The sequence below is a fragment of the Protobothrops mucrosquamatus genome, unplaced genomic scaffold (genome assembly GCF_001527695.2).
Source record: "Protobothrops mucrosquamatus isolate PMUCROS unplaced genomic scaffold, P.Mucros_1.0 scaffold2333, whole genome shotgun sequence".
Taxonomy (NCBI): domain Eukaryota; kingdom Metazoa; phylum Chordata; class Lepidosauria; order Squamata; family Viperidae; genus Protobothrops; species Protobothrops mucrosquamatus.
In genome coordinates this window covers 161,430-175,967 of record NW_015388415.1, presented here as the reverse complement: position 1 = coordinate 175,967, position 14,538 = coordinate 161,430, and positions in this window count along the sequence as shown.

Here is a 14,538-nt window from a genome sequence, read left to right as displayed (position 1 = left end):
CTTTTTAGCAGAGCCCGTGTTGAAGGTTGCATCTCTTTGCATTTACACTGTCAACATTGCTACGACAACGCCCTGGCATTTGAGGAAGAGGGAGAGTCAGAAGGGCAGGAGAAAGAAGACAGGAGAAGGGGCATAAACCCAGCTTCTGTTTTTTTCCATCGTGGGTTGACCCTACCCACGATGGAGGGCATTAGACCACTGCTCTAAATTAATTCTAATTGATGAGATCGAATGAATTTAATTTATTTAATTTAGATCTAAGTAATAGATCTAAATTAATCTGATTTAGAGCATTCATTGCTAAAAGCCTAATTCTCACAGTGCTGTCTCTATATATTTATCCATGTAGTATGGCTGTAGTACTATTGTTATCTATCCTTATTGCCTTCTTTACTCCCCCCTCTTATTGGTATGATGATGGTGACGATGATGGCGATGGTTCTGTTGCTTTGCATGTAGACTGAGAACGTCTACACCAAACTGACCAAATAAAGTATTCAGTTCAATCTGCTAGGAGGTATTCTCAACACCTTGCGATACCGACCCAATCCTTACTTCCTGCAAAGTTGGCTCAAGATGTTTTATTGCTTGAGGTGAACCCAACGGATAGCAATAGCAACAGCACTTAGACTTATATACCGCTTCACAGGGCTTTGCAGCCCTCTCCAAGTGGTTTATTGAGTCAGCCTATCTAGGTCCTCGTTTTACCGACCTCGGAAGGATGGAAGGCTGAGTCAACTTTGAGCCGGTCAGGATCAAACTCTTGGCAATGGGCAGAATTAGCCTGCAATGCTGCACTCTAACCACTGGGAAGGAAGGAAGGAAGGAAGGGCAATAGCAACAGCACTTAGACTTATATACCGCTTCACAGGGCTTTGCAGCCCTTTCCAAGCGGTTTACTGAGTCAGCCTATCTGAGTCCTCATTTTACCGACCACGGAAGGATGGGAGGCTGAGTCAACCTTGAGCCAGTCAGAATCAAACTCCCAGCAGTGAGCAGAATTAGCCTGCAATGCTGCATTCTAATCACTGGGAAGGAAGGAAGGAAGGAAGGAAGGAAGGAAGGAAGGAAGGAAGGAAGGAAGGAAGGAAGGAAGGAAGGAAGGAAGGGCAATAGCAACAGCACTTAGACTTATATACCGCTTCACAGGGCTATGCAGCCCTCTCCAAGCGGTTTACTGAGTCAGCCTATCTGGGTCCTCATTTTACCGACCACGGAAGGATGGAAGGCTGAGTCAACTTTGAGCCGGTCAGGATCGAACTCTTGGCAATGGGCAGAATTAGCCTGCAATGCTGCACTCTAACCACTGGGAAGGAAGGAAGGAAGGAAGGAAGGGCAATAGCAACAGCACTTAGACTTATATACCGCTTCACAGGGCTATGCAGCCCTCTCCAAGCGGTTTACTGAGTCAGCCTATCTGGGTCCTCATTTTACCGACCACGGAAGGATGGAAGGCTGAGTCAAGTTTGAGCCGGTCAGGATCGAACTGCCGAACAGCTGGCAGTCAGCAGTCGGCAGAAGTAGACTGCAATACTGCATTCTAACCACCACACCACCACAGCTCATTACAACTGAGCTGAAGGGCATGTTAGCCAAACCTAGTCAAATTATTTCTGCTCACCAGGCAGAGAAACTGATCTGTCTCTCTGTCTACCCTTCGATAAAAACGAAACCATGACAATATACCTACATGATTTAACAACTGGCTTCCCCTTTGTCATCCCCCAAATCTGTTGCCTGTAGCAGCCAAAAGGCAGAGGCAGCCCTGTCAGTTGGAATTCCCGTAGAGAAGAAGCTTGAATTCAGGTGATTTGCTGATCCTCAATGCTTGCTGTTCCTCGGTCCTAACCTTCGGTCTCTTTCAAGCAATTTAGCTTCCCTTGAAAGCCTCTGCATTCCATCAATTGATACCACCCAGTGGCCATAAATTAAAGGGAGCAGGATCGGACACAATGGGATTATGGGCCCTGAAATGATAAATCCAATTTGCCAGATAAGGAAATCAAAACAGCAGTTTTAAGCTTTGAGATGAGACAGACCTGCTTAAAGTGGAAAGGAGGAGGGGAGAAAGGGAGAGAGGGAGAAAGGGAGAGAGAGAGAGGAGAGAGAGGGAGGGAGAGAGAGAGAGAGAAAGAGAGGGGTAGACACACACACACACAGAGAGAGAGAGAGAGAGAGAGAGAGAGAGAGAGAGAGAGAGAGAGAGAGAGAGAAGTGTGAAAAGTGTCATAAGATAAATTAGTTAGAGACCCCATCCAGTCTGTGACTCTTTCCCATGCATCCTCTGAAAAAGTCTGCAGAATATCCTTTCATGGATATTTCTCCTGCTGGCATCTAACATAGAGAACATAGAATCAGAGGGTTGGAAGGGGCCTTGGAGGTGCCATAGAATCTCAAGCAGGAGACCCTATGCCATTCTTGACAAGTGGCTGTGCAGTCTCTTCTTGAAAACTTCCAGTGATGGAGCACCCACAACTTCTGGAGGCAAGGCGTTCCACTGGCTAATTGTTCTCACTGTCAGGAAATTCCTCCTTAGTTCCAGGTTGCTTCTCTCCTTGGTTAGTTTCCATCGTTGCTTCTTGTCCTGCCTTCAGGTACTTTGGAGACTAGCTTGACCCCCTCTTCTTTATTGGGAGATATTGGAAGACTGCCATCATGTCACCCCTCATCCTTCTCTTTGTTAGACTAGACATACCTAATTCCCACAACCGTTTATTGTGCAGTTTAATCTCCAGACCCCTTAGCCTCTTTTGGCTCATCTCTGAACTCTCTTATATTTATATGAGTGATAATTTACAACAGCAAAGTGGTTAAGTCGTTTGAACAAAAGTTAATAGAAGGAGCTTGAAGTTGATGTAAAATCTTTGGATAATTGATTTGTTTCAGACACTCAAAGCAAAATGGAAGCTCAGCGCGATTTGCTTCAGACCTCCAGATCAATGTGGACCAAATTTTAAAAGAGACCTGATTTGATTTGGATGATTTTGTGCCTTTTCACGTGAAGAAAGCACCTGGATCATTCCCAATCCATTTGGAAGCATTCAGTTTGACAGATCAATTAATCAGTTTGCTTTGTTAAGTTATTTCAGCACTTGGATACTGAACTGGAATCCTGAATGCTCACATAAGGCCGGTGAATGGGGTTTTTTTGTCCTCTGGAAGAAAAAGGTTGTTAGATCTTTTTAGCTACCATAATAGAGCTTTTTCTGCAATTCAATAGGAAGGAGAATTGAAACAAAGGTTCCCTGATATTTTAAGATGGTATTATCTAGCCAAGTACCTTTAGTTGACATCATGCTGCAGTAGTAATGAACAAAGAAATCTCGCAGCAAATTTTCCTATTAACTTTTTTTTTTAAAATCACCTCTTGTAAATTTGAAATATAAACTGACTCTTTATTGAGAATGCAGAATAACAGAGTTGGAAGGGACCTTGGAGATCTTCTAGTCCTATCCCCTGCTCAGGCAGGAGACCGTACACCATTATGGACAAATGGATGTCCAATTTCTTCTTGAAAACTTCCAGTGATGGAGTACTCACAGCTTCTAGAGGCAAGTCGTTCCTCTGATTAATTGTTATCACTATCAGGAAATTCCTCCTTAATTCCAGGTTGCTTCTCTCCTTGAATAGTTTCCATCCATTGTTTCTTGTCTTGCCTTCAGGTGCTTTGGAGAATAGCTTGACCCCCTCTTCTCTGTGGCAGCCTCTCGAATATTGGAACACTTCTATCATGTCACCCCTAGTCCTTCTTTTCAAGACATACTCAATTCCCAATGCAGAAGAAACGTGACTTGAATTTTTATGAAACTTACCTGGAGATCCCAAGATCCTGCACCAATTTGAAGGCGCTGGTCTTTCCGAGCCCCTGATTTTATAAATGTTACGGTGCCTCTCTCCACCCCAAAAAAAGAGTGCCTCTATGGATATTAAGGAAGAGTTTGCAAATAGTCTGTGTGCATTCCAGTCCTTATCAAACCACCTGATTCAGAACAACTTAGAAACTTTTGAATGCTACTCTTTAAACTCATCAGGAGAGCAAATTTTAATCAGTAGGCCTGACTTTTGAAGGGCACGCTTGTTTTGGTTTTTTTGTTTTTCTTTCTCCTGAAAGCAATTTTCTATCTGGTATGTCAACGTAACAAGAAATGAGAAATATTTATAGATGACCTTTCCTCTCCGTTATTAGTACTGGTGACGGCGGCGTAGGCATCTGTGAATTAAATGGTTACATGATCTTTCGCTTCTGCTGTTCTTAGAAGGAACCTATGGATCAGGAACGAACTGGTTACATTTGCCAGATAGTTGGACAGAAAACAAGCCATTGTGTAAAAGATGGGGGTTAAAGGGGGTTACTCAGCCATCTCCTGTTGCCTCACCTTAACTGACCTCTGCGTTTCAGACTCTCCAACGTGGTGCAGCCAAGCGGGAGGCCACTGTGCTGAAATCTAAAACTCAGATGCTGGCTTAATAGTGTTAGGAAGCTGATGATCGTTGCACGGCTTCCAGTGGGACTGAGCAAATGAACTCTAATTCTCTAATGTAATTTCCCTTTCCCGGCCAGACTAAATGCTCTTGGCCACTGGGAATAGATAGAGAAGAAAGACAGTCTCAGAAGGGCTGTCAAAATTGATAGCATCACAAACCGACGGGGGCTTCTGCAGCGGGCTGGCAGCTGGGCTGGCGCAGCCGTCCTTCCAAGGCTACCGGTGAGGTGCATTCATTGCAGACCCGCAATGGGTGCAACTCGGCATGGGTGCCTTACGCTAGTTGCCATATGCGCAGTTAGGTCAAGAGGAAAACGGGGGGGGGGGTCAATAGAGCGCCTGGTGATTTTCTGTTGGGGTTTTGCCCATTGTTAAGACAAGTCAACAGACTTCCAATTGCTGGAGAGGAGCAAGAACAATACTGGGGAAGGTCAAGATTCAGCCGGGAATAAAAATAGTTCCTCTGAGCGCCAAAGCTTTTTTTCTTAAGCATCAAGACCTGGTTGATTCGATTACGATTATTAAACCATGATCTCATAGTTATGAAAATATACCCCTGGAATGTAAGAAGCTGCTTCATTCAGCCACATGCATTATCTCTCTGGCCAAATACATTGACTGGTTTCCAGGGTTCAGAGTCCTACCCCATCCTTTTATCTGAGCTGGAATTGTTGCAGATAAACTAAAGGACCCTGAACAGGCAAAGTGTGGGGTGGATTATTTACAAACTGTAGTAGGCCAATGCTTCTCAGCCTTGGCCCCTTGACGTTGAACGGACTTTGATCCTGTGAAATTAAGATTCTAGTCCCTATAGTCACAAGAATAGGCTTGGAATCTACGAACCGGCTTGATCTTCTGGACCAGAACTGGTGTAGCTGTTGACCTATACCTGGCGACATCCTTTTTCCCTGAAAGATCTCAGGCTCTGCATCCCTGCAACAGAGAGTTGCTTTGGAGGGTTGAGAAGTTGATTTGAATAATTTATAAGACATTTTAAAACAAAAAAACAAAAAAAAAAACAACAACACCCCACATGGGACAAAAGATTCATTTGCATCACAAATGTCAAAATCCTTCCCTCGGCTCCCAGCTCATATTTATAGCGCCGTTGACACCTTGAACAGGAAAGTAAAATCTAAAATTCGCCTTTCCTGACACGGAGGAGGTACAGAGGCTCCAGCTCTGGATGCCGAAGTGATTTAAAACCCGTCTGGGAGAGCAGTTTGTGCCAAGGGCGCCATTCCTCACCGGAGGCTCAAAAGCCGCCTAACGTCTCTCCAGCCACGGGGTTGGTTGAAGTATTGCTCCAAACGCAGACATTTCCCGTGGAGAAAATTTGTCCCCTCCGGTCTGGAAGTGATGGACGGCAATTGGTTGATGATTTATAAAGTTCTGGGAGAAAAGTTCCCCTGGGTCCCTGACTCACAACACCAAGTCCTCTGTGGCTTCTCCATCTAAGGAAGGTCAATGTCATTTGAACAACAATTTGATGGCACGGTGGCTAAAGGGCAGTATTGCAGGCGCAGTGGCTAAAGGGCAGCGTCTGGAGTTCGATCCTGACGGGACTCAAGGCTGACTCAGCCTTATATCTTTCCGAGGTTGGTAAAATGAGGACCCGTATTGTTGGGGGGGGCACATGCTGACTCGGTAAACCGTTTAGAGAGGGGTACAAAGCACTGTGGGGCAGTATATAGGTCTATGGTGCTGGAGAAGACTCCTGCGAGTCCCCTGGACTGCAAGGCGATCCAACCGGTCAGTCCTAGAGGAGATCAACCCCGACTGCTCCTTAGAAGACCAGATCCTGAAGTGGAAACTCAAGTACTTTGGCCACCTAATGAGAAGGAAGGACTCCCTGGAGAAGAGCCTGATGCTGGGAAAGATTGAGAGCAAGAGAAGAATATGAATATGAATCTTGCAAGTAGAATCTCCTTCGTCTCCTTTACAGCCTGAGAAACTAGGGAGGGTCCCTTCTGAGTGTCTTTCTCCACCCATTATGCAGCTGTGGGCTAGGCCGTCTCTTATCTGACCCTTTCCTAGACAACATCTCCCCATCTTCCAAGATTTTTCCCACCTACCGTCCCATCCATCTCCTTTACAGCCTGAGAAACTAGTAAGGGTCCCTTCTGAGATATTGGACATGCCCCCCCCCCCCGTTCTTTCTTCAGTCAAAGCTGCCTCTTGCTGACCATTCCCCTGGCTGGGCCTGCCCCCCCCCCCTGTCTCCCAAGCTCATTCCCACAGACCCTTAATCTTGCAGGGAGAAACATCCAGAATCTCCAGATAAAAGGAAGACATAAACGATGGACTGAACTCCTCTTTCATTCCGCCACAACATCTATCCATGTGAATGCAAATTACCGATTCGCCTTGTGTGAATCTAGACATTCGGATTGCATAAACCACAGATTTAGGGCATAGCCAGGAGTTGCTGAAAGTGCAGATTGTGGCTTGTTTAATAAACTCATGGACCTGGGATTCAATGCATCAAGTAGAGGAGGCTGCGCTAGACGTTAAGCCTTCTAGACTTCAAGGGGAATGGATGTATTTTATCTATAATGCACAACCAGATCTTAAAATCGCCACAGAACTCACTGGTGGTTATTTCACTAGCTGCGGATGCTTCTTTTAAATTGCCGGAGACAGATTGCAAGAGACACAGACGCAAGTCCTTTCTTTAGGACTAGCCAAATGTCATCGCACAGTGGGCAGGCGTTCAAGTTCTCCAGCTTTCTGCCTCTGGCATCAAGGAATAAGAAAGTGGGCATCCCACTAGCCCTTTTAAAATCTGCCCGCTGCAACCATCTTTCAGTTCAGTGCTTCGGGGTTGTGGAGACAGAGAAAGGAACCGTTCGGTCCTGTCTATTCGTGTCTCGTAAAACTACAGGCATGTCTGTCATTTCCTCCACACGATACTTAAGAGCAAAGGGTCATCTGGGGCTGTGTGTGAGCCAGATTAAGCCCATGTAGCTTCTGTGGAAAGGGCCATGATTAGAGTGGGATGGAGATACAGACCTTTCCAGACTGCAAGAGACAGTCGGGATATGCTCTTCTCTTCTCTTCTCTTCTCTTCTCTTCTCTTCTCTTCCCTTCCCTTCCCTTCCCTTCCCTTCCCTTCCCTTCCCTTCCCTTCCCTTCCGTTCCCTTCTCTTCTCTTCTCTTCTCTTCCCCTCCCTTCCAGGGCTAAGCTGATGTTTTTTGAACAGCTGCTGCATGTTTCTTCAAGGCTATCTCCGTTGTTCTCAGTTTGAGAAAAGGACCTTGCTGCGTTCTCTGAAGATTCTTTGTAAACACCACATTATGCGGTTCTTTGTAAATATTACGTTAAGCATGGAGGTGGTAGCCCTTGTTGAAGGAATTTAAGCAAAGATTTTGGTGACTAAGATGCCAAGATGATTCTGAAGGGGCTTTTTCAGCATCTGCGTTCCTTTTTATTGAGTTTAACCTTCTTCTCAGAGTGAATCTAGAAACCTTCATAAATGGTTGTTCAGAATAGAATAGAGGTGTAAGGGACTGTGGAGGTCTCCTAGTCCAGCCTCCTGCTCAAGCAGGAGAACCTATACCATTTCAGATAAGTGACTGTCTAGTGTTTAGTGTACGTGTTTCATGCTACAGGTTCTGCTTTTCAAATAGGTCTAGAAAACATGGAAACCTATCATCAGGAACTACAGACCTGCTTTTCCCAACCTGGGTTCTCTTTCTACAGTAGGTGCCAATCCAGAAAAATGGGTGAATTCAATAGCCAAGTTCATCATATTGTGTCAATCAGAGGTCCCCAACTTTTTGGGCACCAGGGACCAGTTCCGTGGAGAGAGGTTTTTTCCACGGATTGGAGGGTGCGTGGTTTTGTGTGCTGCCTGCATCTCGTGGATGGGGCTTTGCTTGTTTGTGTGGACCAGTTGCTGGCATGCCGTGGCCCGGTGCTGGTCCACGGACCAGGGGTTGGGGACCCCTGATTATGTAGCTAGACATGATGTGTGAACCCAACCACTTAATTTGCAATCTCTGTGGGTTGGGGAGTTATAAAAACTCAGCCCATCGGGAATTAGCAAGTCATTTCAACACATAGAACATAGAACCATTTGGTTGGAAGGGACCTCTGAGGTCTTCTAATCCAACCCTCTGCCCAAGGCAGAAGTTTTACGCCATCCCGCTCAAATGGTTGTCCCGTCTATTTTTGAGAACTTCCAGCATCCATTGATTGTTCTCACTGTCAGGAAATTTCTCCATAGTTCTAGTAGTGAGCAACGTTATGTTAAACTATATAAAATAAAGGCAGGGTATAAATATTACCACCATCAAGTCCTTCTTTACCAGAATAGGTAGTCTAAGTCAGAATAAAACCATTTCCTATACAGTTACTGAAAACAGCATCCAATAATACTCTTTTTCAGGACTGGCTTTTCCACAGTGTGTAGAAACGTCACTGCTTTTCACCTTCTTTCAAATCTGTCGGGATCTCCGGTCTATGATCCTAAGCGGAGTTGAAAGTAGAATGTGACCTTAAAACAAAAAAAAAATAATAATAATCCAGAAATCTCAGCAAAGCCCCTTTGGGAAGGAATGGTTTGATGACAGGCAAATTAATGAACCTCTAATAAGCTTTAAATTAAATTTAACAATTGAGCTTGCCTGGTGGAAGGGCAATTTTCATCTCCTCTCCCGGAAGTGCTGTTATTGCAAATACCTCAGGTTACAAAGCACTTGTTCAATATCCCATTAAAACAATTCTGGTGATAAATCTACCAGCTGATAATCTGTAGGTGAATGGAGCCATTTGGAAGGAAAGTTTAATTGACCGCCACCACTTCTGGGTTTATATTACCTAATATTTTTTTCCCAGAGATGATGAAGGCAAGTGGCGGGGGTGGAGGGATCGGTTAGCTGCCCACTGTGGCTCATTATATGTCAGAGAGGGAATTTCCCTGTACTGTTTTACTGCTAACTGCAAGCTAATGATTTTTTGCTCCAAGTGGCTGAGAAAGTCCAGATTGTTTAAAATTTCATTAAGGTGTGGGAAACTTATTGGAATGTTTTCGCTTTTGTTCTCCCGTTAACAATTATTCGTGCTTTCGCTGAACTGTAAAACGGATCTTGCCCATTTTAAAAAGTTCTCTCCAAAAATTTGCATCTTCCGAAGCGTTGAACATTCTGTTGACTGGGAACAACTTCACGTCACTTCTTTCTGTAAAGGCTGCTGGGTTTCCGGTGCATTTCTGAACTCAGAGTTTGTTATGGAGCTACCAGCTGATGCCTTAAGGTCAGTTGGAACAGCTGATTGTGTCTCCCATTCCATAGAGGAAGTTCTCATTTTTTAAAAGTGACTTTCTTTCTAAAAGTATGAACTCGAACAAAAGAGACCAGTAGCGTTAACATTGCCAGGCAACAGACCGCACAGAATTTTCCATTACAATGTGATGGATTTTGTATTTCTATTTCTATTTCAGTCTTTTATTTATAATTCCACACCTGCATTTATAAAGCACTGTATGTCTTGGGGCAAACTTGCAGTCAAGGTTTGTTCACTGCCAATAGCTGACCTATCCAACGAGTCACAGCATTTTGGGGGGGGGGGGAAGCAGTTTTTCTGGCCCCAAAATCAGTGATGCCAATGGTTGGAAGAAGCCTAAGATGGGGATTTCTTTGCCACTGCACATAAATTGTGGCCCTTGTGCAAAAAGTCTCCATTAGGGGACTAAAATGCAAGGCTGTGGCAAACGCCAGTTGCAATTGGGATAAATGTCTTATTGTCAGTCTTCTATGTCACTGATAGAAGGGGATGTTGGGTAGCTCAGGGTTGAACTTTGGGGCCCTGGGTGCTCTCTGAGCTGGGTGGCTTTCTTGCAGACGTTCATTACCCAACTAAGTAACATCATCAATGCTAGAAGGGAGTGGGGTTTGTGGAGAAGAGGAAGAGGAAGAGGACTATGGGGTCCTTGGTGCTCTCTGAACTGGGTGGTTTTCTTGCAGATGTTTCATAACCCAATTAGGTAACATCATCAATGCTAGAAGGGAGTGGGATTTGTGAGGAGGAGGAGGAGGAGGAGGAGGAGGAGGAGGAGGAGGAGGAGGAGGACTGTGGGGTCCTTGGTGCTCTCTGAGATGGGTTGTTTTCTTGCAGACATTTCATTACCCAACTAGGTAACATCATCAATGCTAGAAGGGAGTGGGATTTGTGGAGAGGAAGAGGAGAAGGAGGACGACGACTGTGGGATCCTTAATGCTCTCTGAGCTTGGTGGTTTTCTTTCAGACCTTTCATTACCCAACTAGGTAACATCATCAGTGCTAATGGATTGTCGTTGGTGTCCTTGGGATAGATGGGCCCAGCCGTGCTGTCAGGCAGCGTGAGAATCTCCTTTAGAAAGAAGATACTATACTTTGAATAGTATGCAAATCCAAGCCTTACCTTGAAGATTTCTGGACACAGAAAGTGCAGAATTCCTCCAAGGGATGTTTTCTAAAGAACAGCAGCACCTGCAGCTTCAGTCTAATTCTTACAATCCCCAGCTCTATTCCCCACACATCCGTAGGACACCAGGAGGATTCATCTTGTTAAGAGTCAGCAATCAGATAAAAAAAAACCCCGAATATCCTTTCTGATCTCCCCTGTCGCCACATTTCTTCAACGCGGACAGTCTCACGCCTGGCATAAGCTGCCCTAATTTTGCAGCATCTCAGGGCTTTCCTAGAACTCCTGGGGCCCTTTTTGATCAACTGTTTCAGTAATTAGCTTCTTTAAAAGCCTCTTTATAGGTCTCTTCCTAGAGGGAAGGGGAAATGAATCTGCTCCCGGGGGAGAAATCATGAAAAAGACGAGGATTAGCACGTCACTGATTTCAATTTGAGATTGGCTCGGACTTTAAACATCCTGGGTAGGATGGGGGGGGGCTCAAAGTTGGCTTCGCCTGTTTTCTGTTTTTATTAAATATTGTATTAATTTTTTTTCGCTTTCTTTCGCTGCGATGAAATACCCCCTCTTTGCTCTTGGATTTATTTACGCATCGCCTGGTTGGTTTTAAATTGTCCAAGTTCATAATGGTCTTTGCAGTTTCCAAGCTGATGCCATCTCCTAGATGAGTGAGTGCTGGTTAAAGTTTTTCTTAGACTTGTAAAAAATGAACCAAGCCATTTAGACCAGAGGTCCTCAACCTTTTGGGCACCGGGGACCGGTTCCACGGAGAGAGGTGCGTGGTTTTGTGTTGTGCTGCCTGCATCCCATGGATGGGGCTTGGCTTGTTTGCGCGGACCAGTTGTTGGCATCCTGCGGCCCGGTACCGGTCCACAGATGAGGGGCTGGGGACCCCTCTGTAAAGCACTGTGGGGTAGTGTATAAGTCTAGGTGCTATTGTGGTCTCTCTCTATATATATATCTACTTGATTTAATCGATTCCACTCTTCTAAGAACTGATTTTTCTCACAAAACACATCATTTGTCTGAAATGGCATAGGGTCTCCTGTTTGAGCAGGGGGTTGGATTAGAAGATCTCCAAGGTGCCTTCCAGCTCTATTCTGATTGATTGATTAATTGATTGATTGATTGATTGATTGATTGATTGATTGATTGATTGACTGATTGATATCTAAATAGCTGGACTGAACATCCAGTTAGGGGGCCACTGCCACATCCCCATAGAGATTTTACTTATAATCATGTGGACTGTGTATATATGTTTACTTCTCTTCTGTCATGTCCTCATCATACACTAAATAATAATAATAATAATAATAATAATAATAATAATAATAATAATAATAATAATAATAATAATAATAATAATAATAATAATACAAACTGCTCCCAATGAGAACGTTCCCCTGTTTAAGCACACTCATAACCAGAGGGAAATTCACGGGTCTGTTTTATTTATTGGTTATACTCTTTACCTCTTCTTCCACACTGGCCTATCTATGGGCATCAGCAAAACAAAGGACGCAAATGGTGAAGTGCCCTTGACAATGGAGTCATGCAAATGTCACAATTATGCACTTGAATCAGAGGTCAGGGGGCAAGCTCATCATTGCGGCAGTTACGTAGTTGTGTCATCGTGTTCCTCTTTTGGCACGGAGATATTGTTTGCAGGAGATATTGCCTGGACCTACTGCTGTTTTCTAACGCAAAAAGCGTGCGAAGTAACCAGAAATTAGGGTCATTTTGATCTTCAAAATCTTCTTCTTCTTCTTCTTCTTCTTCTTCTTCTTCTTCTTCTTCTTCTTCTTCTTCTTCTTCTTCTTCTTCTTCTTCTTCTTCTTCTTCTTCTTCTTCTTCTTCTTCTTCTTCTTCTTCTTCTTCTTCTTCTTCTTCTTCTTCTTCTTCTTCTTCTTCTTCTTCTTCTTCTTCTTCTTCTTCTTCTTCTTCTCCTTNTCTTCTTCTTCTTCTTCTTCTTCTTCTTCTTCTTCTTCTTCTTCTTCTTCTTCTTCTTCTTCTTCTTCTTCTTCTTCTTCTTCTTCCTCTTCCTCTTCCTCTTCCTCTTCTTCTTCTTCTTCTTCTTCTTCTTCTTCTTCTTCTTCTTCTTCTTCTTCTTCTTCTTCTTCTTCTTCTTCTTCTTCTTCTTCTTCTTCTTCTTCTTCACACTTAAAGTCCAGGCCACTTGGGAGCGTCATTAATAAAAACTGCACCTGCTAATTAGATTTCTTTCTTTCCTTTTTTTTAAAAAAAGTCTGAAGATGCTAGTACTTCGTTCACTTTTATGGAATTGGCTGCCACGAGGTGTGTTAATAGCCATTATCTTGATTGGCTTGAAAAAGGAAGGAGATAATTTCACAAAGGCTAGCTGTGTGGGTTTTCCATGCTCATCAGTAACCTCAGTAAACTAAAATAGTGGAGGGGACAGAGGATCCTGTTTCCCATGAATGTTCTGACTCCACCTCATTGACAAATCCTTTGTTTGTTTGTTTGTTTGTTTGTTTGTTTGTTTGTGTCCTGCCTTTATTACCTTGCCAAAAACCCAAAGTAGCAAATGTATCCAACACATCTTCCTCGTCCTATTTTCTCCACAGCAATCACCTTGTGAGGTGTATTGAGCTGAGAGAGAGAGGGACTGGCCTAAAGTCCACAGCCAGCTTTCATGCCTAAAGTGGCACTAGAACTCACAGTCTCCTGGTGATTGGCCCAAAGTCACCCAGCTGGCTTTCAAATCTAAGGCGGGACTAGAATTCACAGTCTCCTGATTTGTAGCCCAGTGGCTTAACCAGTAGACCAAACCGGTTCTAGGTACTGTAAGTGTCTATAACTGCAGATTTGTCAGTGGAAGCCATTTTTGGTACCCCGAGGCGTATCATCCGCTGGTCCATCTTTTCTTACTAGGTTTGAGGGGGGTGATTCCCCCCCAGACCATCTGCATTCCATCTCCAATTATGCCCCCTCTGTGCTTGGCAGGAAAATATTTCCAGTCAGGCATCAGGGTCTGTGGCTGGGTATCAGATGCCTCTCTATTGAATTAGTTCTTTTCTTTATCCAAATGAGAGGGGTGGGGGGCGGGGGGGGACTAATAAGATTTTCATTAGATAAGAGTGATGCAAAACATCCCAAGCTCCCCGTCTCGCACAGAATACCAAACCCGCTGGCGTTCTTCTACTTTTGCTTAATTGGTTCTTGCTTTTTTTCACTTTTCAGCCACGGGGCTCTTTCCAGTCAAGAAACTATCTTTACTCTTTGGCGTAACTTTCCCCCTTGTTTTAGAGCCAGATCAATACCCAGATTTAGCCATCCTTAGAGCTACACTAATTCCCAGGAAGGACCTACTGAAAGACAGACCACAGAAACGAAACGAAAAACACCCCTGGTTATCACCTAGAGCTCTCATCTTGAGCCACTCACACGCATTATTTATAAAGTTGAGCCCAGACTGGACAGTGTCACTGCACTTTCTTAAGCCCTGAGTGACAGCCCACACTTGCATCCAGACCACTACCCGACCTGGAGCAGACTCTCAGGAAAGAAACACTGCTAAAATGGGAACCAGATGCCCCCACATTTACACCAGCAGTGCCACCCCAGACCCCCACAACTTTCCACACAAGATTAGAAGCACCTTCGCACCCTCTGCCTCTAATGGG